Source organism: Cryptomeria japonica, chromosome 8 (assembly GCF_030272615.1).
Source record: "Cryptomeria japonica chromosome 8, Sugi_1.0, whole genome shotgun sequence".
In the NCBI taxonomy this organism is placed as follows: Eukaryota; Viridiplantae; Streptophyta; class Pinopsida; order Cupressales; family Cupressaceae; genus Cryptomeria; species Cryptomeria japonica.
In genome coordinates this window covers 455,132,937-455,141,190 of record NC_081412.1, presented here as the reverse complement: position 1 = coordinate 455,141,190, position 8,254 = coordinate 455,132,937, and the positions used below count along the sequence as shown (strand labels likewise).

General features: G+C 33.9%; 1 long non-coding RNA gene across 1 annotated transcript; it reads right to left on the bottom strand.

Annotated features, from left to right (window-relative positions):
* Nucleotides 1–592: 592 nt before the first annotated feature.
* LOC131857308 (uncharacterized) lies at nt 593–1,155 on the bottom strand. Its single transcript, XR_009358647.1, has 3 exons — nt 1,079–1,155; nt 889–978; nt 593–783 (listed from the first exon to the last, which is right to left on the bottom strand). It is a non-coding gene; the product is annotated as an uncharacterized LOC131857308 (long non-coding RNA).
* Nucleotides 1,156–8,254: the final 7,099 nt, after the last annotated feature.

Below are 8,254 nucleotides of genomic sequence, written 5' to 3'. Positions count from 1 at the left end.
CTGCCCTAATAAAACTGTAGGGAAACTTGAAAAACCAAGATAGGCTTTTGTAGGGACTCCCCTCATGGCCTCGTAGGTTCAAACAGATCATTCGCAGGTGCCACAGATTCTGAGTTAGGGCTCGTCAAAGTTTGACAATTTTGAGCACTTAGGGCGCTCAAGGGACGATGCCGGTAGGGTATGACCTCGAGCATTCGATCGAGTGGGGGGGAAAAATAGGAGCATGTGTAGGGTATTGTTCATTAAATGAATTGTATTGTTTATGAATTGTATTGTTCATTGAATGAATTTTATTGTATTGTTAATTAAATGAATTGTATTGTTCATTAAATAAATTGTATTGTATTGTTCATTAAATAAATTGTATTGTATTGTTCATTAAATGAATTATATTGTTCATTATAAAAACAACACTTATGATGAAATGAAATGAATTTTATTGTTCATTAAATAGCCATTATTAACCATTGTTAATTATTGGAATGAAGATTAAAGATTTCCCTGATAACACCACACACAAAAGAGCAACAATTTATATGATTGAATATCAACTTCTGTATATATAAAAATGTCGAATGATTACAAATGTATGTCCATACACAAATATGGCATAAACACCAACTGAAACAAAATGTATGTCTAAATACGTGAATGTATGTCCATATACAAAATATACATGCCAACTAGACATGTAAGCATCCCAAAACTATCTATAACATCCTAAGCTGTTGATGGATCATCAAAATCGATCCTCTTCGCTGCACTGCTCGGCTCTGAAGGATCCTGCAGAAGAAAAACAAACCATGATTAATATTAGTTATATTATATAATTCACATTCGAAAAGTTAACATAAAAATGAACTATTTAATTGAACTATTCATGTTTACCTCATCTCCACGTTTTCTCTTCAGCTTTGCAGGACTCTTGATGTATGTCTTCGGTAGAGGAGGTATGTTTTGAATATTTTCATAAACAACCTACATATGTTTAGAAACATGACATTGATACAAGTTAGCATATAATTGTCACTGATAATAACAAATTATATCTACTAATCAAAAAATAAAATAAACACACATCTACTCGAGGCATCTCTTCTTCTTCTTCAGGTATACTGGGTGTAGTCATCAAGGATGTGAAGCCAAGGATTCTCTATATATATACACAAGTATATGAAACTATCAATCTATGTCTAGACATGTATAATCACTATAAGTTATTTAAACTATTCATTCAATCATATTTGCATTCAATTACCTTTCCCTTGTCTCCAATTGCACTACCAGATCCTAGATCACATTGCACCGCACTCGTGCTGCTTGTGCCCTACAAGAGTAAAATAAGATATACATGCAAGTTACTACATAATCTAATTAATACAAATATAAATGATGAGCATGTATGTACAATAAAATACAAACGACTAGGTGCAATAATATATGTACCGTCAAGCTATCGAGGCCAAATGAAATGGCCGACAAGGTGCCCTCCTGAATCTGTCTCAACTCATCCTCGGTCATCAACTGTTAAATAGACCATGGAAATAAAAATTAGTACTTAATATTATCTAATTTATAAATATTTAATTAAAATATAACATGAACTGTGAAAACACAAATCTTACCAATACATCATCAATGTATGATGACGATGCCTCCTCACCTCTAGCATGTGAGGACTCCCTAGGGTATCCTCCAGTCTATGTAATAATCTTTGGTGTATCATGCATCTCATGCACCTCGTAATCTACACTGTCCACAACAGGATCAATGGGCTATCCAACTGGACCCAAGCATACGTGCCCACACATGACACAACTATGTGGCACACATATGTGTGGAGCCGAGGATGACGTGTCAGTACCACCCAATGCACCACTACCATCAAAAGTAGGCTGAGCTATTGACGTAGCCTGAGAAACCAAAAGGCTACTCAAAGAGTGAATAGCCGATATGGTCCGTGAAGCCGCCTCACAAATGATATCAGGATGCTAAACTGTAGGTGGGGGATCAACAGGAGGAGGGGGAACATATGGGCCCTGGACTACTCTAACTGCCCCAGGTCTATTTTGGGGCATACCTAAACCTACACCTTGGAAAGGTTGGATGTCAAAGTAGTTCACATGTTTTTGTAAAACAAACTCAGCATACAATTTTTTTATGAAATAGAAGGGGATATCAAGATTGTTGTTGGGTGGTTTGTCGAAAACCATCCGCCAACGATCCCAAAAGTTTTTCAAAATCCCATCATTTGTGCACCATTTGATAGAAAGTTTTGTTTTTTTGGGATCTACAGGCTGACCAGTACGGGGATTGACAAACAATGAGGTGATTTCAGCTTTGGATATCTCAAGATCCTTGATATCCTTATACGACAAGCCATTTGCATATTTTTCCTTCATAGAATCTCGCCACAAAAGGGCGGCATCATGCTCCTTAGTCATGGTTTCCATACTTTTTATGATCGACGTGAGAGGATCAAACAATGGGTTTAGACGAGGGATCCTACGATATACTTATGCAATCCCCCTCAATTTATTCAAATTTTGTGCAATCAAATCTTGAATTGAGGGGGGGTTTGGCAAATGAGGGTTTGGTTGTTGCAGTTGTGGTTGGTCAGTGTTTTCATTGTTATCTCCCATTTTTAACCTAATTGAATGTAAACAATTAAATTTAGTTAACAAATTTAAACAATTAGGTATTTGATTTTAAAAAAACCTAGTTTTCATGAAAAAAACCCATATTTTCAATGAAAAATCAAATAAACATTCACAAAAAATACAAAAAATGAATGAAAATGATTCAAAACGACAAAATTCTTACCTCTAAATCAATTTTTTAGCAATTTTTTGTCAAAAAACCGGATATCAGATGGAGCGGATATCGGATTTTGACAAATTCGTGCGACCCGTGAGTTAAAAATGACTCACAGGACTGTCGCTGTCTAAATATAAAAGTCTCAGAAAGTCGGATATCCGATAAAATCGGATATCCGATTTCAACACTTAAATTATTTTTAAATAGCATATATAATATAATAATATATTATATAATTATATAATATGTATTGTATTATATTATAATATAATATAATATAACATAATATTATATTATATTATATTATATTATATATTATATTATATTGTATTATACATAATATAATATAATATAATATAATATAATATAATATAATATAATATTATATTATGTTATATTATATTATAATATAATATAATATAATAGTATATTATATTATAATATATAATATAATATAATAGTATATTATATTATAATATATAATATAATACAATATTATATAATATATAACATAATTTAATATTATATTATATAATATAATATTATATTATATTATATATAATATAATACATATTATATAATACGTAACATATAATACGTAACATATAATATATATTTTAAATTAAAATTACAAATAAAAATCGGATATCCGATTTGCATAGGTAATTACCAGGCCAAGGTGTACTGACACCCAGGCCAAGCAAAAAGTCAACACAGATTTTCACATTTTTAGGTGAGTGAGGAAGGCTATTTTTTTCACATCGCCACTTTTTGGCCCCCCTTGATCCCGCACTAACCTAGTAGCAATTGATATATCAAAGAATCCGGTATTTCACTCTAAGACTAAGCATGTTTCTATCAAATATGATTTTCTGAAAGAGAATGTTGAAGCAAAAGAAGTAAGATTTATTTATGTGAATACTAAAGAGAAGATTGCACATATATTTACAAAACCTTGTTACTACTTATCAAGTTGCCATTAGTTTTATATCCAAAGTCATTCTATATACTCTAGTCGGTTACCTCTATTGAATCATTCAGTCGATAAGCACAAAACAGTCAGTTATAGAAGAAAGTAGTCATAGAGCTCAGTATACACCGAGCTGTCTCCCGAGTAACATTCCATGTCTATCGAGCATAAATAATGATACACCGAGTTTAACATGTTACCAGATTCATTGAATCTAGACACACATGGGAAAACATGTTACAAGATTGAGGAACATAGAACCGTTATCACATTGGAAATTGCACTTAAAGATTGTGTATGATTTTGAGGTCATCTAACCAATGAAATATTTTGCATGGTTATTCATTCGATAAATCATGTTTGTAAGATCGAAGCAATGAATCAGATCACCGACATAAGAGATCTATTTATACAACATGGATTAAGGGTAAAAGTGTGATAGAGAAAGATATAGAGGTGTACAAAGTAAGACATGTGTGATACATAAGAATGCACTGAGTGTTATGACTGTTACAGAGACACAGAGGTCACCGAGAAGGATTCTAGAGAACAGTCAAAGAACAAAGTAAATAGAAGGGTTTGCCGAGTTATTCTATGTGTTACCGAGGTATGCTATAAGCAAGGTAATCTCATTTTGAGCACATAGAATCTGCTATAACATTCTAGATGTAAAGTTGCAGATATTTGTAAAGATTTTATTGTAATATTTTGAAGTTGTAAGAGAAACCTTTAACAGGGTAAAAGACTCTAACAAAGTCTATAAATTATAAAGCCTTTAACCAGGTGCAACATTTAGATTAAGTGTTGTAAAATCCTTTAGCAAGGTAGATCTAACGATCTTGATACTCCTAACAGGGTAAGCTATCAGAAATAGTTGAACATGTAGCTCTAATCGAGCAACCTTTATTATTGTAGTAGTGAAGTTGTGGGTGCCATCCCCACCATAGTTTTCCTCTCTAACCAAGAGTTTCTGCGTAACCAAAATATATGTGTTATGGATGAATCATGTATGATTGTTATTTATTTGTTTTAGCTTTATGTTATGTTACAATAGTTTTTGATTTATGCATAACAGTGAAGATATTGTTTAAGAAAGGATTTGAAGTACTGGTTCACCCCTCCCCTCTCAGTACATTAGCTTTCCATATTGGGCCTAACAATTGGTATCAGAGCTTGAATCTTGGAAAAAAGTTTAACAACTTAAAGAGAAAGATCTTATCAATGGAAGGCTATAAACAATCTCAGAGAATTGTGTATCTACAAGAAGAGTTGGATCATGCTAATCAAGTGATTGCAGACATGCAAAGACAAATGCAAAATCATTGAAAGTTAGAAGGAGATTATCTGATGATTTGCAGGACTCTCAAGAGTTAGTGGAACAAATTGAAACATCATCTGAGAATAGTATATTTGAAGAGATAGAAGAAATGATTGGAGTATTGAAAGAGAAGAACAAAGCATTGACTGATCAGCTAAAAGCAATGAAAAGAGAACATGAACATTTCAGCACATGGATGACTGAAAATCTTGATGCATTGAGGACAATTGAGGATAAAGTAAGAGATCTAGAAAGAGAAAAACAACAGCTTGAAGCATTAGTATCTGAAAAAAGAATGATGAAATCACAAGGTTGACTGGGATTCAACAAAATCTGTCAGATCAACTAGGTTATGCACATCATGAAGCAAATCTAAAAGATGATGAGAATCAAGCATTGAAACTTGAAGTATCAAGGTTGACCAATGAACTTGAAATAGAAAAGAAATCTAAGGAAACACTGAAAAAGAGTTATGAAGCATCAAAGATGTTGGATGAACAATTGAATACAAGAAGACCCAACAAAGATGCAGGACTCGGTTACAAAGGAAAAGACTCTATCGAGAAGGGAATCTACACTACCAAGAGAGGAGAATCATCAAAGCAAGCTAGAAACAAGAAGCACATCAAAATAAAGAAGCCCATTTGCAACTACTGTGGAAATCAAGGTCATATTGCTAATATGTGCCAAGTCAAAAAAGGTAAGCAACCAAATGTCATTAGGTCTAATGGTTATTGTCACAATTATGGTCACACATCTAACCAATGTAGGACAAAGTCTGTTAACAATTGTAAGAAGGCAAATTTCAAAGGGTTTTGTAAAAATTGTAATAGATATGGACATAGTACCGAGGAGTGTTGGTTTAAGCAGAAAAACTATATGTGGTCTGCACACCGAGCAAATGCTAGAGGTTACCGAACTCACACAAATCCTTACCAACAATATTCTGCAGTACCATGGGATTACAATACAAGGATATGGTGTGAATGTTGTGGAAGATATGGACATATAAGTGCCAACTGCTTTATAAGGTTTAGAATGAACAATCGAAGATCATGGAAAAATCTTGGTATGGCATGTTTTCATTATCACAAAGTTGGACACTTGGCTAGAGATTGCAGAGATCAACCTAGAGGAGACACTAAGGAAATAAAAGAAAAATTACAGATGATTTGGAAAAAGAAGAAAATTGTGTCAAATGAAGAAAGCACCTTACCTACCGAGTTAGGTGCACCTATTCCAAATTAATCAGTAAAGGTATGAAGGGACTACATTATCTCAAGGTTCAATCTTAACAGTTCCTATTTTATTATGTACTTAACTCAAAATCTGCATAACTAAGATATATTAGTAAGTTTGAAATTCTATCAGGTCTTTTGGAGCATTATACAGGAAGCCTATCAAGTCGGTAAATGAAGGAAGTCTGGCTACTCAGTTAAAGCACAAAAAGGGAAGAAGGTTTAGTGGAACCGAGTGCATTTAATGTTTTTAACCTAACCTACACGGAGCCCAATAAGGTATATTGTGTACTTAAAGCATTTACGTGGTCATTTTACACTTACCAAGTTTTCAAGAGAATAGAGCAAAGTGATTCAAAGGCGATCAAACCTCCTCCAAAGAAAAATTCAAGGTATTTACATCAATCTCAATGCATTGTTAAGCTGGTTTACCAATCATATTAGGTGTGATTATCTATTTTACATTTTCTAAGTGTGAAGTGTCTGCCATTTGAAAGTCTTCAAACCCTAAGGATCTTTTGTTAGTATTTATCTAAAATCTGTAATGGCGCCTAAGATCCAAAATCCCGTTGTTGTTGAGAATATCGAAAAGACCTCACTAAAATACTCTTTAACTCCCAAAATTGCATCTGAACCAGATGACAAAACTGCATTCTCACTCATCCTGGATAGAGTTTTACTAGTTGAGGATGTCAGATTCTTCACCAAATGTCGAGTTGAAGAACTAGGTCACGTTGAAATCAAAGACACATATGATGAATTGTGCACCGATGGTAAAATGGATAGCAAGTATGAGCACATTAAGATCAAGGGATTGACTGAAGCCCTAACCTATCTCCATGTCTTCAAACCCCAGTGGGTCAAGTTTGTTTTGAGTAGAGTTCATGATGACTTCATGTGGCTAGAAGAGCAACAGTTTAAGATCGCCAAGGAAATCATTCATTTGATCACCGGTTATCCTATTTATGATCATGCCCTAGCTCAGAAAATGAATCATAGAAGGAATTGATTAGTTTAACCAGAGTAGAATCTAATTGCAGGGGACTAAAACTGAACAATATCACAGATGCAGAGCTAAAGTTTTCCATTAGAGTAATAGGTTACTGTTTCTTCCAATCGGCAAGGGAAAACAGTGTACCCTGTGCAGCAGTAGACTTAGCATATAAAATTGTGAAGAAAGGCATGAAAATTGATTTATGCGAGGTATTGTTGAAAAACCTGTTTGAGAATATCAATACCATATGGAAGCCAAAGAAGAACAATTTGGCCAATACACTAAATTTTGGATCACTGTTAATATGCATGTTTTTCTATATTGAAAAATTCTTTCCATCAGTCGATGACTTTATCAAACATCTAGGTGATAACTTTAATGATATTATGGATGATTACTTTAGTAAGTTTCAGGAAAGGATGCATAACAGGTACCAGATTCCACCCAAGCTAGTGGAGAAATACAATGATGACATATGTTTTGAAGTAGATATTGATTACTGCTATGTTAATGCTGTGGAACTAAGAAGTCAATCTTTGCCACCTATGGGTTACGAGATTGATTTTGACATCACACAACAACAGATAGATGCTTTTCTAACATTACCAATGCATGCTACCAAGCTGAGGTATGGAACATATGAAGAAGTGAAGGAAAAAGTAAAAATAAGCATTGTAGTACCCAAGGCTACAAGGAAGGCAACAAAGATGATAAAGGCATTATCAGAGAAATTTGGAGAGAGTTCTTCCTCCACACTTGTCAAGGGCACTATAGTAATTACCAAAGAGGAATCTGAAGCCCAAGAGGTAGCTATAACACTAAGCACCGAGTTGCCTAAAGGGAAAGTTTTGAAAAGAAAGAAACAAGATACATCAAACGTATCACCGACTCCTCCAGCAAAGTGACCTAACACGAGC